Below are 24,326 nucleotides of genomic sequence, written 5' to 3' on the forward strand. Positions count from 1 at the left end.
ATGGTGGCTGTTTTGAGTCTTTTCTTGTGTCCCTCAATGATCATAGATTTCCCATCAACCCATATTATTTTTTGATCCCGCTGCGTATTTAGTCATTCAATTTTCACTTTGATTTTGTTTTAATTATTTAATATTCTTTTAAAATTATATTTAACGTTGTATATTGATTTTGTTTTGAACACCAATTATTAAAATATAAACAGAAGTGAGTGATTTTTTTTTTTTTGCTTTTTTCAATGATAACCTATAATACATTACGGTGACATAATAGAACTAGTATTAAATTTTTAATTGTTGATGATCAAAATATAATAAAAAAACGTAATTTTAAGTATAATTTTAAGAAAAATAATAATTGAGTGACTAAAACATAACCTATATAATAAGTAGATGACTAAATACATATTTTACCCAAAAATATCTCTTACAAATTTAACTCTTGTACATGATTTTAATTTTTTTTAATGGGTCACATATGTCTATATCCACGTTTAACATCTTAATTATCGGTTTAAATTCCTAAATTATGTTATTTTTTAAAATTATTATTTCGTAATCATTTTAAATTTTATCCTTTTTTTTCGAATAAAAAATTCTATTTGGACTAAGATATTAATACGGTACTAAAATTTAGATACTTAATTTAATTAAAAATAATTTAAATATTCAAAATAAAAGAATTACATAGTTTAGATATATATTTTGATTGAAAATAATTTATGTATTTAGAATGATTAAATATACTAGTTTAATATTTTTTTATTAAAAAGTGGTTTTAATACTTAAAATAAACGTAATTATTATTAGATCAACAGAGTTATTAACATATTATATTTTGACTGGTTTGACTTACATAATAGATAAGGTAAAATATTAATATTTAAATTTGATTTTAATATTTAACTTTAAATCTATCATTTAATTAATTATTTAAATTTAGTTTCATGATTTAATTTGATGCCTATTTTTTTGACATGTTATATAATTTAACTGAAGCATAGTAATTCATGCGATTATACATTTTTTTTCTTCATCTTTTAGGCAAAATAACCATTATATTGGATAATAAACCGTATGCAAGCCAACTATAAAAATAACGTCTTTAGCATTGGAGTGTTCATGTACATGCCACTCATAAAGAAATTTTTTTATTAAATTAAAATAATTATAAAATAACATATATTCTTATCATTCTCAATTATTTTATTAAATTTGGCACAAGACATTGGGCCGCGCGTTTGGTTCGCATGAATCCTTGAAATTAGGGGGAATTAGAATCCAATTCCATCACTTTCCCATATTTAGTTCAAGTTTTCCAAGGAAATTGGAATCCCTAATGGCTTTAAATTTCCATTAAATGAGGGAAAGTGAATTTCATCCATTTTATGATGGAATTCAATTCCCTTGTTGGAGGGAATTGAAATTTGATCATACTACTCTCATCAATCTTTTGGTAACTTATTCATATATTGAATAAAAATATTTTTTATTATTTCGGGTCTGGTCGGGTCGGATGAAACTTTATTTTGGTCGGGTCGGTTTTTTTAAGTATGATATTTGGGTCGGGTTGAGTTCAGTTTTAAGGTGAAAAATACCCGATCCGAAAATATATATAATTTTACCTTATATATTCAGGAATAATTACAATAATACCCCTCTATATATATATTTTTTCAATTAAGTCACTATTTTTATTGAATAAAAATATTTTTTTATTATTTCGGGTCGGATCGGGTTTCTAATTCATATATTCAAGTCGGGTCGTGTGAAACTTTATTTTGGTCGGGTCGGTTTTTTTAAGTGTGATATTCGGGTCGGGTCGAGTTCGGGTTTAGGGTGAAAAATACCCGACCCGAAAATATATATAATTTTACCTTATATATTTAGGAATAATTACAATAATACCCATCTATATATAATTTTTTTCAATTAAGTCATTGTTTTTATTGAATAAAAATAATTTTTTTATTATTTCGGGTCGGGACAGATTTCTAATTCATATATTCGGGTCAGGTCGGGTGAAACTTTATTTTGGTCGGGTCGGGTCGGGTTCGGGTTTAGGGTGAAAAATACCCGACCCGACCCGACCCAAAAAATATATAATTTTACCTGATATATTTAGAAATAATTACAATAATACCCCTCTATATATTTTTTTTCAATTAAGCCACTGTTTTTATTGAATAAAAATAATTTTTTTATTATTTCGGGTCGGGTCGGGTTTCTAATTCATATATTCAGGTCGGGTCGGGTGAAACTTTATTTTGGTCGGGTCAGGTCTCTGATGGAGATTCCCTTGTTCTCGGATCGGGTGAACCAAAAACCCGACCCAATCCGACCCAAGATCATCTCTAATTGAGATGATTTTAACTTATAATGTTTATTAATATGATTTTTATAATTTATTAAAATGAATAATCAATCAATAAAATTAAATTTTATATTATTTTATTTTTTTAAATTTTTTATAATATATTATTACATGTAATTTATAAAATAAACTAAAATTAAGTAAAAAAAATAAGAAAGGTAATCTTGTCATTTTATATTACTGAAATCAAATTTATCTGACATATCTGTGAACCAAACAAAATATGAAATTAGATTCTATTCATGACATCGGGTTGAGCTGAGCATGATCCGCTCCTTTTCCCGTCCGAACGCCAAATCCAAGTATGTTTCTCCACTCAAACCCAGTCCGGCTGGCACAACTGCCGTCTCGGTCACCGCCATTAGCACTACTCTCCAAAAATGCAACTCTCTTTTCCAAGCCAAACTCATCCATCAACAACTCCTCGTCCATGGCCTCTACCGAGATTTCTCTATCCGCCTCGTTTGTGCTTACCTCACTCTCGACGCACCTTCTTTTTCCATCTCCATTCTCGAACGCTTGGCCCCTTCTTCCTCTGTTGTCTTCTGCCGGAACACTCTAATTCGACGCTCCATTCGGCTCGACTTTTCCCGTGACGTTCTTTCTCTCTTCCGCAGAATGTTAAGGCTCCCTTGTCCTCCTGACCACTATATCTTCCTTTCTGTCCTCAAGGCCTGAGGTGAGCTTCCCTCATTCCGAAGTGGAGCATCTGTTCATGGGGTTATCTCTACCATTGGGTTGGACTCGAATGTCTTTGTTTGTAACGCGATGGCAACGTTCTATGCCGATTGCGGTGAGTTTGATGATGCGCGAAAGGTGTTTGAGGAAATGCGTGACAGAGGGATATGTGATGTTGTCTCCTGGAATTCTATTGTGGCTGCTTATATGCAAAGCTGGGATGCAAAGAATGCAGTGGAGTTTTTTCGAAGAATGACGTCTGATTTGGAAATCCTTCCGGATGGTTTTAGCCTTGTCAATGTGCTACCTGCTTGTGGATCTCTGATCTTTACATGGTATGCAACTGCATGGATTTGCGGTGGGGAGAGGCTTATTGGACGATGTTTTTGTTGGTAATGCTTTAATGGATATGTATGCGAAAATGTGGGATGATTGAGCAGGCAAATAAGGTTTTCGAAAGGATGAAGGTAAAGGATGTTTTTTCTTGGAATGCAATGGTTACTGGGTATTCTCAGGTTGGTAGATTTGAGAAGGCTTTGGGTTTGTTTGAGAAGATGAAAGAGAACATTGAGTTAGGCGTTGTGACCTGGAGTTCTGTGATTGCTAGCTATGCTCAACAGGACCGTGGTTATGAAGCGTTGAGTGTATTCAGGCAAATGCAAGTTTGTGGTTCCAAACCTAATGTTGTCCACTCGTGTCCGTGCTTTCCGGCTGTGCTTCTATTGCAGCATTTACTCAGGGAAAGGAAATTCACGGTTATGTCATCAAAAGTGTTTTGAACTATGATTGGAATGATCCAGGAGATGACCTCATGGTGATTAATGGTCTAATTGACATGTATGATAAGTGCGAAAGTACAAACATAGCTCGTTTCATGTTTGATTCAGTTGTACCAAGTAATAGAAATGTTGTGACTTGGACTTTCATGATTGGTGGATTCGCGCAGCATGGAGAAGCAAATGATGCACTGAAGCTTTTCTCTGAAATGTTCCAAGATGGTAATTCTATGAAGCCAAATACTTCTACCATATGTTGTGCCTTGATGGCTTGTGCTCATTTGGCCGCATTAAGGTTTGGTTAACAAATCCACGCATACATATTACACAATCAATACGAATCTGAACTATTGTTTACGGAAAATTGTCTCATAGATATGTATTCCAAATCTGGTAACATACATGCTGCTAGAGTTGTGTTTGACAATATGCAGCACAAAAATTCAGTTTCTTGGACGTCTTTACTAACTAGTTATGGTATGCAAGGCTATGGGGACGAAGCTATCGAGGTTTTGGATGATATGAGAGCAGCAGGTTTTGTTCCTGATGGTATTACCTTTCTTGTTTTACTCTATGTTTGCTGCCATTCAGGAATGATTGACCAGGGAATCAAATTCTTTGAAAGCATGCATACTGAGTACGATGTCATCCCTGGATTGGAACATTATGCTTGCATGATTGATCTCTTAGGCCGTGCTAGTAAGTTTGATCAAGCTCTGAAACTTATTCGCAACATGCCGATGGAGCCAACCGCAATTGTATGGACTGCATTACTTAGTGGTTGTAGGATCCATGGACATGTGGAAATTGGGAAAAAAGCTGCAGCCAAGCTCCGGTAATTGGGTTCAGAGAATGATGTGTGTAATATCCCAAATTTTGATTAGTGACTAAAATATAATTTTTGAAAGTTTGAGAGCTAAAGTATAAATTTTGCAAAAGTTTAGGGACCAAAAATGTAATTTTAAAAAGTTATAGATTTTAGCCTGTAAATGAACCGTTTGGCCAAAAACAAAGATTTTTGTGGGAATCAGATTTTCGGTGCGAGATTTGTGCTAAAGGCTATAAAGTAATAAAATTCGGTATTGAAATCGGATAATTGGATCGAACCAGAATTTTATGAAAAATTTGAAGGATGTTAGAAAATGGTTGGATATATTATTTCCATATTGTAGACAACCGTTTTTGACCGGGTTTTATATTTTTATATGTATCATTATAATTTATTTATTATTATTATTATTAATATATATTTTTCATTTTTTTTTTGTTTATAGGTCCAACAAGTATCCAACCACCACCATTATCTCATAACTTCCCCCACTATTCCACTAAACCACTACCCCCACAATATGCGCCTATCTAAAACTTCCACTTCATAACTTGGAATATCCAAAGCAGTGGGATATATAAGTAAACCCCATGTCATATTTGTTAAAGGAGGGGGGCTGCACAGACGAAAAGCACAAAAGGGGAAGGGTCACTCTCTTTCTCGAACTACAAATTTGCAGTTTCGACCATTGTTTTTCTTTCCTTCTTGTGTTGTTTTGTTAGAAATAATTAAATAGCAGTGAAGCATGTTGGGTTATTACTAGTACTCGGGTGCTCCAATTACACGTGAGTTTGCGAGGGTCGTGTTCCAGAGTTTGTGAATGTCGTCGATGACGACCAGGTCCGAGTTGAGATAAACCACTCGGTCAGCGCAGAGATCTAAGATGTCTCCGAGGTAGTTCCGGGCGTAGTTGAGTGGGTTCTAGAGGGCTTGATGGATTGAAGAAGAGATTAAGTTGATTACTGTGTCTTCCCTGAAGATATAGATTTTGAAGATTGAGTGAAGGGAATGTGGATCGGACGAGTTTGCTCAAGACTCTCGGGCTCTCCGGGATGAACTCGGTGGCAATGAAAGGAGACGTTTTCGGGGCACGAAGCGTGACGGAGGATGGAGTGGACGGCGGTGCGCAAGTACTCGGAGTCCAGCGTCATCGCCACATGAACCAAATCCGGATCACAAGAGGCAGTCTGTATTTTGCACATTCCTCGTGTCTGGACCACAAGGCGATGGAATATTACAATTGAAGGCAGTTCGAACAAAGCTTCACGATCTATTGAACTTTTAAGGGGCATGCGCTCATCGACCAAAGAATGTTGTGATGTAAAGCTATTTTCAAAGCACATGAAGATTGATGAGTAGGGGTAATTTTGAATCAATGAAAGGTAAGTAGTTCGAATCGAATGTTTTGAATTTTAATTTTAATTTTTTAATTTTCGCAATTAAAGATAGCCGACAAATTAATTGGTACCGAAAGGGCGGTTCAAGGGTGTTAATCCTTCCGTGATCGTAACCGACTCCCAAACCCGACACGTTTCTGGTACAATGCAGATCAGGTAAGATGGTGTCCGACCAACCTAAATTCGCTTTTAAAGTGGTCGGTGGCGACTCTAACCCAAATATTTCAAGTCGAAGCCCAATTCCGGGTCCAACCGAAAGACGGTTCCGACAGCTTGGCGACTCCGCTGGGGACAGATTTTTCAAAATTGTCATCTCTAGCTCTATATCCGAGCTCCGAACCCTTTTAAGTGGGGGTGAAAGCGACGCTTTCGTGTGAATTTATTCACCGTATGGGCCTAGCAAGTAACCTTCGGGATTCATATACCTTATGTCTTCGTGTGAATTTATTCTCCGTATGGGCATAAGGGAATGTTTTCTCTCGAGTTTAACTTAGTCCACACAAGCTTGTAATGGGCTTAGGACTAAGGGTCTGGTAAGCCCAAGGGGGCACCGGAAAGGATAACTCGGGTACCTTTTTTTTTAGAACCTAAACCGGGAGACTACAAGGAGTTAGAGCCCACCCCAAAACCTCATTCCAAACCTTAGGATGTCGGAATTATTTCCTACTTTACTTTCTGTTCAAAGCATGTGAACTAGAAATTTATGCGGTTAGGACGTGTTCAAAATCAACTTGCAGGATAGAGATCATGTTCGGGTAGGAATAATAAGCATGTGAGGTAGATATCATGTGGGGTAGGACTTTCATTTTTATTATTTTTCACCTCACTAACTCTTTTCATCTTTATTTTATTTTATTTTCATCACTTGCATCATTCAAAAGAGGTCATTGATCCACTAAAATGTGTTTGTTAAAACTCGAGTAATCTGAATCTATGGACAAAGGGGTTGTAATACAAGAGATGAAAATACAGAGGACAGTCTACAGGGCGACTATGTGTTACATTCAATCCAAAAGACGTGGTACCCGCAATCGAAGAATATGTCACTTTGCTACATTGTAAAGGACTCCGAATTGACCGGAATTTACACCGAGCACACTAAAGTCAAATTTTTGAGAGGCAAAGGTTACAGGGGCAAGACGAGGAAAAAGTTACTGACCCGGAGATTCCTTTCGAAAACTACGAGAACAAGATGAATTCCAGAAACAAGTCGATAAGCATCGGATTAAGTACTTCAATGACACTTTCGTTAGAAACAAGCTCGACAGAGAGTGAAAGTCGGAGATGCAGTCATTCGAGACCTTTTTTTGGGGGCAAACAACTTGTCACTTGCACATTTTGGCCAAAGGAGTCTGAACGGTTCAACAGGGTATTCAACCGATGACAAACGAATGCAGAAGACTAGTCAACATGTCAGAAGCTGTCAGTATATTTTTGTCTTTTAAAAGATAAAACACTTTTGTCCCCAATAAGGATTATTCATAATAACATACATGTTTTTGGATCAATGCCTCGAACATTTCATACATTTTGCATCTTGCATCTACGTTTCATTTTTAAGCATTTTCATGAAATTAAGTCATGGAGGATTCGATGAAGTGGATTTAACCACATGGAAACAAGATTGTAACCTTAAAGAAAAAAATGAAAACAATACAGTGGGAGCCTGATCAGCTGATTGTAGGACAAAGCCTGCCAGGATGATCTAAGAAAAGAATCCCCATATCTAAGGGCTACGATGTTGAAGCTGTTAGCTATTACCACATAAAAAACCCCAAACATTCCTTTGAAAACTGTAAGGCACTTTCCGAAGAAGGGGGCATGGCATATACCATTTGCATTTAGAGGATCGTTTTGTTTGAACATGTCTTCGATCTTTCATGTTTTCTTAGTCTTTTAAAGGTTTGAATTTATGCTACTTTCTAATGTGGAGCAATTGAAAAAATCTTAATCTTTAGTTCTTCGAATATTAAATGAATTAAGGATCCTTTTAATTCTTCAAGAATTATAGATTTTTGTAATATGGCAAGATTAGACCTTTCTTATCCTGTCTCAAACCCCAAGATAAAATACCTCGATTCTTTACCCAAAATAACTCATGGTCATTACCAAAAAAACCAAATTTTGACATTACCTCCTTTTGAAATTCTTGAACATTGCCTTTATCTTTTTGATACACCCATACCTTTCTTTGAGTCAATAAGATCACACCACTGTCTTTTTAGACTCAAAATTGACACAACTTGGGGCATCTCGCGGGGAGCTTGAACATTGATACATCTGGGGAAAAAAGAAGAAGAATTCATCCGAAATAATTCTATCACGCGTTAATTACACTGTTTTCATGTGAATATAATTAATCCTGAAAATCTATCCCCTTGGGGATACCTTTTCTGTGAGGACTTCCATGTATGAAATTATGAACGGCTTTCTTTCTTTATCCCTTCACGACAGGAGAAAATATATATCCCTTATGTCCCCTTTTGAGCCTATAGTATTTTTCTTCTGATTCAACCCTAACCAAGGATCACCCTCGACACTGGGGGGCAATGTGGAAGAAATCTGCTCACATGAGTGAAGACATCAATCCAAAGGATATACCAAAAGGTGAACCAGATGCCAAGTGCGAAGATTCAATCAGAACAAAAAGGGCAAAAAGAAAAAAAGAATAAGCAAAAAACAAAAGCAAAAAAGAACAAAAAGAAAAAAGGACAAAAAGCACATGCAAAGATTCCCTAAAGACAAATGGCACATCAAGCTTCAAACTACGAGATTGATCAAGCACAATCATTCCCGAATTACTTCACTCGAAGATCATAGAGCATCAAGAGAAAGAGACATTTTGAGCAAGACAAGATTGAAGGCATCAGAATGAATTGATCATTGGTTCAACACCCTGAAACACTTGTTTGGGCCTATTTATCCTTTTCTTTCATAACCATGAACCCTGACCTACATTACGTGCCTTAAAAGTTCCTTCTAATCATACATGGATTTCTAAACAGGAGAGACTATCTTCATATTTCATCCCGCCCATCAGGATTAATCTTTGTTTGCAAAAAACAATGTAATTAATGTATGATAGAGAAAAATAACAAAGGGGGGTTCAAGACGTAAATCCTGAATAACATCTTGAAACCAAAGGAGTGTTCGAGTTGAAAACCTGAAAAGGCGGCTCGAATATAAAAATTGTGCAACTGAGACGATCACACAAATTCCTCGATAAGGCATCACACAATCCGAGTGTGACCATAAAAGCTGGGAGTCGGAGAACACTTCTAGTAGATGAGCATGCAAGCTACCCCATCAAACCTTTGAGCATCAAATAAACAAAAATACCAAACCTTTGACCAAACACAATAACCTGAGACTTTTTATCCTTTCTTTGCTTGACCATTTCCCAAAAATAGCTTTGATCTTGGCACATGTCAAATATCTATAATTTATTGAAGGATTAACATTGTAATTAATTCTTTGATATCCGATGAACTCTAGTTTTATGATTCGTCTCAATTGTAAAACTGTGAAAGTGACAATATTTTCAAAACTTTAGATCAAACATCTTTCAAAACTCTTTCAATTGATATTTTCAGAACTTTGAAAATAAAAGAGAAAGAAAAACATTTTTTTAAACAAGAAAGTCTCTCTAGAGTGGATATTGGTAAATGACATGTGACTCTTAGACACAAAGCTCGTGCTCAGAATCAATGATGAAGCAAGAAATGAGGAACATTTGGGGCATCTTTGAAGATTCAACATCAAATATTAGGGTATTTTTGGATATTGGGGCATATTTGGGGATTCAACATCCTAATGCAAAATATCAGACCTTTTTCAGGAGATAAAATATAACCAATTCATGTTACATGCATCTTATGCATACATTTTAGAGCATCATATTTATCATTTTCCACATACATTTTTTTACAGCTTTTAGAGTCAAGTTTCGACTTCAAGACAAAGGATACTCGATTCAAAAGCACCTTTAAAGATTCATGTTGGTTGCAAGAAGCTACACTTCGACCAACTCGACAGATTGAAAGTTTCTCTCGAAGCGACACAATATGCTTGAGAGTAGATTTCAACTTCACGACGAAGGATATCTAGCTCGAAGCCAAACTTTACAATAAAGGGGTCTCCACGATTTCAACTTCACGGCGAAAAGAATTGTGTCCACCCACAACATACAATACTTGAATTTCAACTTCACGACGAAGGATATTCAAGTCAAGGCTCAACTTCACAACGAAGAGGCCATCCGCGATTTCAACTCCACGACGGAGGATATCGTGCCACTCGAGACAACACAAGTTCAACTTCACGACGAAGGGACGGCTGGTTGTCAATAAACAACTTCCCAATTTCAGAGCCAATTTCAACTTCACAACGAAGGATATTGGACTCCAGACAACGTAAGTTCAACTTCACGACGAAGGGACCGCTGGTTGTCAATAAACAATTTCCCAATTTCAGAGCCAATTTCAACTTCACAGCGAAGGATATTGGACTCCAGACAACGCAAGTTCAACTTCACGACGAAGGGACCACTGGTTGTCAACAAACAACTTCTCAATTTCAGAGCCAATTTCAACTTCACAATGAAGGATATTGGACTCCAGACAACGCAAGTTCAACTTCACGACGAAGGGACCGCTGGTTGTCAATAAACAATTTCAGAGCCAATTTCAACTTCACAACGAAGGATATTGGACTCCAGACAATGCAAGTTCAACTTCACGACGAAGGGACCGCTGATTGTCAATCAACAATTTCCCAATTTCAACTTCACAACGAAGGATATTGGACTCCAGACAACGCAAGTTCAACTTCACGACGAAGGGACCGCTGGTTGTCAACAAACAATTTCCCAATCTCAACTTCACAACGAAGGATATTGGACTCGAGACAACACAAGTTCAACTTCACAACGAAGGGACGACTGATTGTCAACAAACAATTTCCCGGTTCCAGAGCCAATTTCAACTTCACGACGGAGGATATTGGACTCGGAACAATACTTGGATTTCAACTTCACGACGAATGATATCCAATTATCAGGCTCAATTTCACAACGAAGGGGCCACATGCGGTTTCAACTTCACGACGAAGGGAATCGTGCACACAAGCAACATCCATCTCTAGATTGGATTTCAACTTCACGAAGAAGGATATCCAACTCAAAGAAGGAGTATCTGTCAATAAACTTTCCAGTTTCAGAGTCAATTTCAACTTCACAACGAAGGATATTGGCCTCGAAACATCACAACATACATTGGATTTCAACTTCACGACGAAGGATATCCAACTCCAAGGTTCAACTTCATGACGAAGGGACCATATATGATTTCAACTTCACGACGAAGGGAATCATGCTCACCAGCAACATTTACCTTTAGATTGGATTTCAACTTCAAGATGAAGGATATCCAATTACAGGATCAACTTCACGATGAAGGAGCCATCCACGATTTCAACTTCACGACGAAGGATATCGTGTTCATAGCTCAAGTTGAGAAGGGCTATCTGACAGCCAAAGACCTGACGAGTTCGATTTCATTCAGCTCGATGGCAGCGATGAACTACTTTCTGGAAGAATTTTCAAGACGAAATTTTTAAACCGAGAAGAAAACAAAGGCCCAATTCCAGGAAGCTCAATCACATTTGAGAAGACCGGACAAAAACTGGTTGTCTTTTTCGTCTTTGCCCTATTCTTGTTAACACAAGAATGTGTAAAGAGGGGTAGCTGTAGACAACCGTTTTTGACCGGGTTTTATATTTTTATATGTATCATTATAATTTATTTATTATTATTATTATTAATATATATTTTTCATTTTTTTGTTTATAGGTCCAACAAGTATCCAACCACCACCATTATCTCATAACTTCCCCCACTATTCCACTAAACCACTACCCCCACAATATGCGCCTACCTAAAACTTCCACTTCATAACTTGGAATATCCAAAGCACTGGGATATATAAGTAAACCCCAGGTCACATTTGTTAAAAGAGGGGGGTTGCACAGACGAAAAGTACAAAAGGGGGAAGGGTCACTTTCTTACTCGAACTACAAATTTGCAGTTTCGACCATTGTTTTTCTTTCCTTCTTGTGTTGTTTTGTTAGAAATAATTAAATAGCAGTGAAGCATGTTGGGTTATTACTAGTACTCGGGTGCTCCAATTACACATGAGTTTGCGAGGGTCGTGTTCCAGAGTTTGTGAATGTCGTCGATGATGACCAGGTCCGAGTTGAGATAAACCACTTGGTCAGCGCAGAGATCTAAGATGTCTCCGAGGTAGTTCCGGGCGTAGTTGAGTAGGTTCTAGAGGGCTTGATGGATTGAAGAAGAGATTAAGTTGATTACTGTGTCTTCCCTGAAGATATAGATTTTGAAGATTGAGTGAAGGGAATGTGGATCGGACGAGTTTTCTCAAGACTCTCGGGCTCTCCGGGATGAACTCGGTGGCAATGAAAGGAGACGTTTTTGGGGCACGAAGCGTGACGAAGGATGGAGTGGACGGCGGTGCGCAAGTACTCGGAGTCCAGCGTCATCACCACATGAACCAAATCCGGATCACAAGAGGCAGTCTGTATTTTGCACATTCCTCGTGTCTGGACCACAAGGCGATGGAATATTACAATTGAAGGCAGTTCGAACAAAGCTTCACGATCTATTGAACTTTTAAGGGGCATGCGCTCATCGACCAAAGAATGTTGTGATGTAAAGCTATTTTCAAAACACATGAAGATTGATGAGTAGGGGTAATTTTGAATCAATGAAAGGTAAGTAGTTCGAATCGAATGTTTTGAATTTTAATTTTAATTTCCGCAATTAAAGATAGCCGACAAATTAATTGGTACCGAAAGGGCGGTTCAAGGGTGTTAATCCTTCCTTGATCGTAACCGACTCCCGAACCCGACACGTTTCTGGTACAATGCAGATCAGGTAAGATGGTGTCCGACCCACCTAAATTCGCTTTTAAAGTGGTCGGTGGAGACTCTAACCCAAATATTTCAAGTCGAAGCCCAATTCCGGGTCCAACCGAAAGACGGTTCCGACACATATTTTAAGTAAAAAAAAATTGCCTCAGAACAATATAATTTTTAGATTTGATTGAACAATGAAATTTTAGTGACTATAGTGCAATTTTTAAACATTGCATGGCCAAAGAGAAAAGTCAAAGTTAAGTTAATTCATCTTTGACTAAGGAATATTTTAATAGAAGATAATGCAATGACATTTGGTAATTATCAAATTTCATTAATGGTATTTTGGGGATTTTTCATTAATTTGGATTTTAAATTCAATTATATTATTAAAGTACCATGTGTCAATGTTAATAAATACTAGATTAATCAAGAAAATTAGCACAAAATCAGCTCCTTCTTCAAGCTTAGCCGAAACCACTATTTTTCAAAGGTAAACATTTTATTTATGATTTTTAAGCTTACATGATTGATTTTTAGACTAAGTTATGAATTAGAGAATTAATCTACAAGAAATTCTCTATCATTTGGTATCAATATTTCATAGTGAAGATGCTTATATGTTGAGATTGAAGGTTAGTGTTTATGTAGGGTTTTTAGAGTTTGAAGAACTAATGAAAGATTATTATGTTTTTTATGTTGGAGATTAATTTTCAAGATGTACGATGTTTAAAGTTATTTGGAACCAAATTTCAAATTTGGTAAAATTTGAGGGTGGAATTTGAAAAGTCTCAATATTATGAGGACTTGATTTTAAGATTATTAAATGCGGAAGTATCATTTGAGTAAATTATTGTAATGCTGGAAATTTATTTAATATGTTGATTTTTGGGGTTAATTCTTAAGTTGAGATTTAATTCTAAGTTTATCAAGTTGTTTGGTTGAATTTGAAAAGTCTAAGAAAGTTTAGGATGAAATTGCAAGCTTTTAAATACTTAAGTGTTGATTTGAATGGTTTATTGACGTGCTAGAAATTTTATGTGATTAATGTGAAATTACTATAATGGTGAAGAGTTATTATAGATTAAATAGGAAAGTTGATACGAATTCTAAAAAGAACTCATAATTAGTGGTTGGATTATGAAATTAATAAAAGTTGAAGAGTTGACAGTGAAACGAAATATTCATGGAATTTAAAGAATATTTTGAGAAGTTTGAAATTGCAATGGAAGTATGATTTAGTTTTATATCAATTTAAGTATCGGATTTATTTTTATCAAATTTTATATTTAAGTTTAGATCATGTTAGTTCGATACTAACGAATGGTTTGAATATTCTATGTTATTATATGACGACATTAGTCCACGGTAAATTTAGTGATTCAAGTAGCTTGAAAGAGAAGAAAAAAGTGTGGGATCGAGAAGATTATCGTGGAGAAGATTTGATAGCGAGGCAAAGGTGAGTGCATTTCATTTGTATATATGTTTTGACCAAACATTGGCTTGCGATTAGCCAGTATCTGAGTTACATTACGAAGTGACTTCTAATGTTATGTGAAGTGTGATTTAAGTTTATATATTTATTTAGTAAGCTAATAGAACTAGTGAATAAGTTAATGACAATAGTTCGTAAAATCTGTCTAGAAATTTCGTTTTAAACAATAAATTTAGAAAATTATCATAAATTCTAAAAATATGATTAGATAATGAATCTTATACCTTTGTATTCGTTTATCAGTCTAGTTTCGTTTAGAACAAACATAAACTGATTTATATGAGTATACAAAAGATATGAATTTTTAATCAGTGATAGGTCAACAAACAGGATAACAGATTTTGTCCAAAAATAGCTTATGTCCATCAAATTTGAAAATTTGTTATAAATTGTACAAGTGAAGCTAGATTGAGTGTTTTATATGGTTAGTTTCATATTTGAGTCTAATATTTACTGGTGAAAATGAAATAATTTTTCAATATATAGATTAATACAAAATAATATTTTTTGAAGACAGTGCAAACTGCCATAATATGAAATTTCAATAAATTGTGCAGTGGAAGCAATTTTTAAAGCTTAGTGAGACTTATATTTGATTTATAAGTAAGTTGTTTAAATAAGTCTAATTTATTTATTTAATTACTCTGATCGATGACGACTTGTGACAAGTCAACCTTATTTTATTTTCCAGGATGATTTATAAATTTTCAATATGTAATATTTTTCATCAAGTTTTATGAATGATTTTAGGTATGAACTGCTTAAGTATGATATTTATGATTATGAATTCTAAATGTTTACAATTATTAGATATTTACAGTTATCACATGATTTTCAGTTATCATATGTTTACAGTTATTAGATGTTTTACAGTTATTAGACGTAGATTAATAAATGATTCTACGATGATAAATATAAGCTCATTGTATATTACATTGAGAGTCATAGGTACATTTGGCATGACATTAAATGAGTTCTTATCAGTTAACAATTATTAGTTTAGCTTTGCACCTTTGGTACATTCGTGTACCAATGTTCAGCTCCTTTAGTGCTCAGGTTATGGTTGGATTAAAGTGCATCATATCACAGTTTCAGTTATGATTCAGCACCGTGTTGTGCCTAGTGCGCGCCTTATACTCACGCACCTTATATTATCTTACATATACATTGGGTTATAGAAGTAAGTGTGAACGTTGTGACCAATGTTAAGATCCTTTAGTGCTCAAGTTATGATTGGATTAAAGTGCATCATATCACAGTTTCAGTTATGATTCGACACCGTGTTGTGCCTAGTGTGCGCCTTATACTCACGCACCTTATATTCTCTTACATATACATTGGGTTATAGAAGTAAGTGTAAAAGTTGTGACAATTATAAAAGAAAAGAATATAGAATTGAAAAAAAAAGTTATGAAATATGTTATAATGAAAAGAAAAAAGGTTCTTTATGATATTTGATAATAACTTACATGATTTTTGATAAAATCATGATATGATGATTTTCAGGTTTTCAGAATGAAAATTGTCTGACTAACTTGGTTTGAAGTTTTAATTGTTTTTATTTAAAATTTTCAGTTTATTGTTTATATTTTGTGGATTTTATGTTTTAACTATATTTCTGTCTCACTAAGTTTTACTTAGCGCATGATGATTTTCATGCGTAAGTTCGATTAAAGTAGTGGACGCAAAGTAAAGAGCTTGCCAGCATCTTATGGAAAATCAAACCTACCGACAGTATCAGTAAGACATCCTAACTTTGACTTATTAGTGGCATGTACATTATATCTGTTGGGTTGCTTCATCAGATTTATTTTAAAAGGGTTCATAATAGTAATTAAGGATTATTTTCTTTAGTTTTGTCTAATTTTAGTATTAATCGTATTTATGAGTGAATAGTATAAATGTTATATTTTAAATGGTATAAAATCAAGTGGTATTAGATAGTTGTATGTGGATATGAAAAAGCATTGAGCTGCTTAATTACTGACTGAAATTGGATTAGTTTTCAATGATCAAATAATATTTTATAAATGTATATGATTAAGGAAAAAGTTTTTAATGTTAAAAATGAAATTATTAAATTAAAAAAATTTAAGCATTTAAGTTCAACAAATGTCAATTGAGTTGGTGTGACATCTTTAGCTTTATTACAAGACAAATATGGGCTAATGGTGTTACATTTATTGGTATTAGAGCATCAGGTTTAGTCGATTTTCGGTCTAAACCGAGCCTATGTTATGTTAGAAATATGTACATGCCACTAGAATGTCAAAAATTACTGATCTGGTATGGTTTTATGATTTTATTAGTGATGTTACTCCTCACTAATGTAATATGGAAATGTATGTGTTAGATGTTGGAAGTTAAGAACCAGAGTAAGAATGTAGATAATATTAGAAATATAATCGAGATTAGAACCAATTCAATTGGATTCAGGGAGACTTTAGTATTTCACCATAGTAAGGTTGGAGTTGTCAGGTAAGGTAGCTAGATTAGAGGAAACTATCAGAATGTTTAGAAAGTATATAAGAGAAATCGAGAATTGAAAAGACGTAGAGATTATTGAAATTACTGATGATTTTGGAATGTCTACAAGTAAGTAAATTGTTTGTTAAAGTTTAAAGAAAGTTAAGTTTTTAGTGAATCATATGACAAATTTGTTATCTTTCGAAAGGATTTAGAATAAGATTGAAAGAGAGTAGTTGATAATCCGAAGGACTTGAAAGGGTTTTACGATCATAGTAATTAGAGTAAGATTATAGAAATTAGAAAGTATATGAAGAATAACTCCAAGTGATAGTGTAGTAATTTAATTGTTCAGAATATAATTTATGAATAAGTTGTGTTAATAAAAGAATTGCCTTAAATAGGCATTCTCTTGGAATTTATTTATAATAACGAAACCGATGGGTCTTAGCATTAGAATCAAACAGATAAGTAGAAATTTTCTTATAAAATTCAAGGAATGATATTTCCATCAAATCTAATGAAATTGCCATTTGATGAATTTAAGATAATCATGGTAAGTGCAATTGATAGCTAAACAACTGAAGTTAGATTAGAGGATATTCTGATAGTTTAGGAAATTCTAGATTACCTCATGATCAAGAAGTGGAGTTTAAACTTCATATTTTCCGAGTACAGTGCCAATTTTGATGGTCCATATCGGATAGCTCTAATAGAATTTAGAGAGTTAAATGTACAACTACATGAGCTATTTGACCGCAATTTTATCAGACCGAAAGTATCTCTATGTGGTATACGGGTACTCTTTGGTAAAAGAAAAAAAATGAATCAATGTGGATATATATAGATTACTGTCAGCTGGATAAAGTGGCAAAAAGAAATAAGTACCCTTTTTCGAGGATTCGATGAACTATTTGATCAACTCAAAGGTACATCAGAATTTTCGAAGATTGGTCTTCAATCAGAGTATCACTGGTTAAAGATTAAAGAGTAAGATATTTTGAAGATTTATTTCATAACTAGATATAAATATTACGAGTTTGTAGTGATGCCATCTGGACTAATTAATGTTCCAGCAGTATTTATAGATTTAATGAATCAAATGTTCTAGCTGTAAATAGATTACTTCGTGGTCGTGTTCATAGATGATATTTTGAATTATCCTAAGATTAAAAAGGAGCATGACGCACATATTTGCATTGTACTTCAAACATTGCGGCATCAAAAGTTATATGTTAAGTTGTCAAAATGCAAATTCTAGTTGTCCGAAATTTCTTTCCTTGGCCCCGTGATTTCAACAGAGGGTATCTGAGTAGATTCCAAGAAAGTAAAAGTTATAATAGAATGGAAACCCTCAAAGAATGTATTTGAAGTTCATAATTTCTTGGGATTAACTGACGGTTATCAGGGATTTGTGAAGAATTTCTCGATAATTACTCTTCTGTTTACAAAGTTGCTTAGAAATGATGTACCAATTGTTTAGATTGAAAAATGACAAGAAAACTTCGATACACTTAAGAAAATTGACATAAACATCAGTTTTAGCGTAGTTAGAATTAGGTAAAAAGTATGTGATTTGCAATGATGTGTTCCTTAATGGTTTGGGATGCGTCTTGATGCAAGAAGGTAAAGTGATAGTTTATACGTCGAGACAACTAAAGATGCATGAACGGAATTATCCGACTTAGAATTTAGAGTTAACGGTTTTGGTATTTACTTTGAAAATATGGCACCACTATCTATATGGCGAATGATGTTATATTTAAACAAATCATAAAGGTTTGAAGTATTTGCTTATTCAGAAAGAATTGATCTTAGATAAAGGAGATAAATCGAACTTCTAAAAGATGGATGTGATCATTGATTATTATCTTGGGAAGGTTAATATGGTAGTTGACACACTTAGTCGAAAGATCTTCTCTGCTTTGAAAGCTTTAAATACTTGATTTTCAAGGAAAAAAGATGGTATACTTGTTCTAGAGTTGATGTTGAGACCTATATTATCAGATTTGATTAAAGATATTCCAAAAAAAGATAAAAGGTATTCAGAAAGGATCGAAAAAGCAAAGAAAGGAAATCAAATATCAAAGAGATGATAAAGTATTTCTCAAAGTTTTACTTTAGAAAAAGATTATGAGATTTGAGCATAAAAGAAAGTAAAGTCCGAGATTTAACAGTCATATGAGATTGTAAAGAGAGTTAGTCTAGTAATTTACCAGTTAGCATTATCTCTAGAAATGGATAAGATTTATAATGTGTTTCATGTATCGTTGCTTCAAAAGTATAAATTGAATACTTTACATGTGATTATACAGAGAAAATCGAGATTCAGTCAGATTTGTTATATGAAGAGAAACCAATAAAGATTTTAGTATATGGAGAAAAAGAACTGAGAAATAAGACGATTCCACCAGTGAAAGTTCTTTAGTGAAATCATAAAGTTAAGGACACGACTTAGGAACGAGGCAAAAACACTAAAAGACAGTTTCCTTATCTTTTTACTTTAGGTATGCAGAAACATATAGAAAATTCAAGGATGAATTTTCTTTAAGGAGGAGGAATTGTAATACCCCAAATTTTGACTAATGACTAAAATGTAAGTTTTGAAAGTTTGAGGGTTAAAGTATAAACTTTGTAAAAGTTTAAGGACAAAAAATATAATTTTGAAAAGTTATAGGTTTTAGCCCGTAAATGAACAGTTTGACCTAAAACAAGGATTTTTTGGGAATCAGATTTCCATACGAGATTTGTGTTTAAAGCGATAAAGTTTGATATTGAAATCGGATTGAACCATAATTTTATGAAAATTTGAAGGATGTTAGAAAATGGATGAAAATATTATTTCCATATTTTAGATAAAAAAAATTTGGCTTAGAACATTGTAATTTTTCAAATTTGGTCAAACAGTAGAATTTTAGTGACGAAAGTGCAATTTTTGAAAATTGCATGGCCAAAGTGAAAAGTCAAAGTCAAGTTGATTAATCTTTGACTACGGAATATTTTAATGGAAGATAATGCAATGGCATTTGGTAATTATCAAGTTTCATTAATGGTATTTTTTGGATTTCTCGTTAATGGAATTTTTAAATTCAATTATATTATTAAAGTGCCATGTGTCAAGGTTAATAAATACTAGATTAATCAAGAAAATTAGCACAAAATCATCTCCTTCTTCAAGCTTGGTCGAAACCACCATTTCTCCAAGGAAAACATTTTATTTTCATTTTTAAGCTTACATGATTGATTTTTTGACTAAGTTATGAATAATAGAATTAATCTACATGAAATTCTCTATCAGTTGGGGCCAATATTTCATAGTGAAGATGCTTATATATTGAGATTGAAGGTTAGGGTTTATGTAGGGTTTCTGAACTTTGAAGAATCAATGAAAGATTATTATGTTTTTGATGTTGGAGATTAATTTTTAAGCTTGTATGATGTTTAAAATCAAGTGTAGAATGATTTAAAGCATTTAGCCTAATTAGGGTTTTTGTGATTGATTGGATTTTGGTTCAATTTGATGTTGTGTTGATTAGAATAACATGAATTTGAAGTAAGGAAGTTGAATTCATGCTTGTAATTGAATGAAAAGCTAGTCTTATGATCATAGTGACATTCGACCATTGGGAAAAAATTAGGGAAAAATATTTAAAAATTTTCTATGGTATATAATTGATATTAGAAGCGCTATATATGACTTGAAGATCAATTTGGAGCCTTGAGTTAGTAAAAGGGTTAATATACAAGTTTTGAGAATTGTGGGATATTATTGCAAGATGAAATATTTGAAGGTTTAATGCTGATTTTTTATAGTTGAAAATGCTGTAAATTTAAGTTGGAAAGTTTTTTTTGGAACCAAATTTCAAATTTGGTAAAATTTGAGGGTGGGATTTGAAAAGTCTCAATATTATAGGGACTTGATTTTAAGTTAATTAATTGTGGAAGTATCATTTGAGTAAATTATTGTAATGCTGGAAATTTATTTAATATGTTGATTTTTGGGTTTAATTCTTAAGTTAAGATTTAATTCTAAGTTTGTCAAGTTATGTGGTTGAATTTGAAAAGTCTAAGAAAGTTTATGATGAAACTGCAAGCTTTTGAATATTTAAGTATTGATTTGAATATTTTATTGAGGTGCTGGAAATTTTATGTGATTAATGTGAAATGATGATAATGGTGAAGGGACATTATGGATTAAATAGGAAAGTTGATATGAATTCTTCAAAAAAGAATTCATAATTAGTGGTTATATTATGAATTTAGTAAAAGTTCAAGAGTTGATAGTGAACCGAAATATTGATGGAATTTAAGGAATATTTTGAGAAATTTAAAATTACGATGGAAGTATGATTTAGTTTTATATCAATTTAAGTATCAAATTTATTTTTATCGAATTTTATATTTAAGTTTAGATTATGTTAGTTCGATACTAACAAATAGTTTGAATATTCTATGTTATTATATGACGTCGTCAGTCCACGGTAAATTTAGTGATTCAAGTAGCTTGAAAGGGAAGGAAAAAGTGTCAAGAAGATTATCGTTGAGAAAATTTGATAGCAAGGCAAATGTGAGTGCATTTCATTTGTATATATGTTTCGACCAAACATTGGTTTGCGATTAGTCAGTGTCAGAGTTACTTTTCGAAGTGACTTCTAATATTATTTAAAGTGCGATTCAAGTTTATATGTTTATTTAGTAAGCTAATAAAACTAGCAAATAAGTCAAGGGCACTAGTTGGTAAAATCTGTCTAAAAATTTCGTTTTAAACGGTAAGTTTAGAAAATCACCAGAAATTCTACAAAAATGATTAGAGGATGAATCTTATACCTTTGGATTTATCAGAATAGTTTCCTTCAGAACAAATGAAACTGATTTAGAAGAGTATACAAAAAGATACGGATTTTTAATCAATGATAGGTCAAAAAACATGACAACATATTTTGTCCAAAAACAACTTCTATCAATGGAACTAGATGGAGTGTCTTATATGGTTAGATTAGTATTCGAGTCTAATTTTCAGTGGTGCAAACGAAATAATTTTTCAATATATAGATTAATACAGAATAATATTTTTTTAAAGGTAGTGCAAACTACCGAAATATAAAATTTCAATAAATTGTGTTGTGGAAGCACTTTCTAAAGCTTAGTGAGACTTATATTTGATTTATAAGTAAGTTGTTCAAATGAGTCTAGTTTATTTATTTAATTACTCTGATCGATGACGACTTGCGATAAGTCAACCTCATTTTATTTTTCAATATGATTTATAAATTTTCAATATGTAATATTTCTATAATATTTTTCATCAAGTTTTATGAGTGGTTTTGGGTATGAAATGCTCAAGTATTGTATTTATGATGATGAATTCTAAATATTTACAGTTATCAGACATTTCACAGTTATTATATATTTACAATTATCAGATGATTTTCAATTATCAGATGTTCACAGTTATCATATGTTTTACAGTTATCAGACGTAGATTAATAAATGATTGTATGATGATAAATATATGTCCATTGTATGTTGCATTGAGAGTCATATGTACATTTGGCATGCCATTAAGTTAGTATTTATCGGATTTCAGTTATTAGTTCATCTTTGGTACATTCGTGTACCAATGTTCAGCACCTTTAGTGCTCAGGTTATGATTGGAGTAAAGTGTATCATATCGCAGTTTCAGTTATAATTTGACACCGCGTTGTGCCTAGTGCGCACCTTATACTCACGCACATTATATTTTCTTACATATACATTGGATTATAAAAGTAAGTGTAAAAGTTATGACAATACATAAAAGAAAAGAACATAAAATTGAAAAGAAAGTTATGAAATATGTTATAATGAAAAGAACAAAGGTTATTTATGATATTTGATGATGACTTACATGATTTTTGATAAAATCATGAGATAATGATTTTCAATTTTTTAGAAGGAAAACGACTTGATTAACCCGGTTTGAAGTTTTAACTGTTTTTATTTAAATTTTCAGTTTATTGTTTATATTTTATGGATTTTATGTTAACTATATTTCTGTCTCACTAAGTTTTACTTAACACGCGATGATTTTTATGCGTAGGTTCGAATAAAGTAGTGGACGTGAATTGAGGAGCTTGTCAGCATCTTATGAAAAATCAAATCTACCGACAGTACCAGTAAGACATCCTAAATTTAACTTATTAGTGACATGTACATTATATATGTTGGGTTGCTTTATCAGATTTATTTTAAAAGTGTTTGTAATAATAATTAGGGATTATTTTCTTAAGTTTTGTCTAGTTTTAGTATTAATCTTATTTATGAGTGAATAGTATAAATGTTATATATTAAATGATTCAAAATCAAGCGATATTAGGAAGTTATATATGGTATGAAACAATATTGAACGACCTAATTACTTATTGAAATCAGATTAGTTTTCAATGATCAAACAATATTTTATAAATTTATATGATTAATGAAAAAAAAATTAAAGATAAAAAGGAAATTATTAAATAAAATTTTTTTTTTAAATATTTAAGTTCAACAAATATCTATTGAGTTGATGTGACATCTTTAGCTCATATTACGAGATATATACGGACTAAGGGTGCAATGCGTCATATACTTTGCTTTTGAACATATATGCTAATGCTAGGCGTTGGAGAGATGTGGCCAGGGTCCGATCTTTGATGAAATATTCAGGGGTTAAAAAGATACCAGGTTGCAGATGGGTCGAAGGAAAGGAAGGCACTGCTACCTTATGCAGGTGACAGGTCTCATCCGTATTCTGAACAAATATGTGATCTTCTTGCTGACTTAATCCAACAATTAAGGCAATTGGGTTTGTTTCTGAACATAGTGAGAAGTTGGCTCGAGCTTAAGGCATATTAATCTCTACTCCTGGGGCGCCCGTCCATATCACTGAGAACTTGCGTCTCTGTAGCGATTGCCATAATGCCATTGCTTACATATCCATGATCATTGATAATGAAATATTAAGGGATTCAAGTCGCTTCCATCATTTCAAGAACGGATCTTGCTCATGCAAAGGCTACTGGTGATACTAAACTATTGATAGCAAAGTGAATTCTGAAGAGTTGCACCTGATACGGAATGAATCTGCTTCTGATATTGAGTGCTGATCAACTAAGAGGTACAATTCGTTTCATGTAGAAATACAGGACAAAACAATATGTGATTCATCCTATATCGAAATGAATGAGTTAGTAGAGACATGAGATTGACCATTGGAATGGTATTAGGAACAGTTCCTTTCCAAGAAATCCTTTTTATGTACGCTTCCATTCTCAATGTTTGAGGCTAGCTTTAACAACCCCAATTGAAAATGTATCATATTCCAGTAATCTCACTCTGATCACACATGGTTCATCGACCAGACTTC

General features: G+C 33.3%; 1 pseudogene; it reads left to right on the forward strand.

The window, feature by feature from the left end:
- The first annotated feature begins 2,635 nt into the window (after positions 1-2,635).
- On the forward strand, positions 2,636-23,985 carry LOC120185763 (annotated as a pseudogene).
- The last annotated feature ends 341 nt before the right edge of the window (positions 23,986-24,326 follow it).

Source organism: Hibiscus syriacus, unplaced genomic scaffold, assembly GCF_006381635.1.
Source record: "Hibiscus syriacus cultivar Baekdansim isolate YM2019G1 unplaced genomic scaffold, ASM638163v2 tig00113124_pilon, whole genome shotgun sequence".
Lineage (NCBI taxonomy): Eukaryota > Viridiplantae > Streptophyta > Magnoliopsida > Malvales > Malvaceae > Hibiscus > Hibiscus syriacus.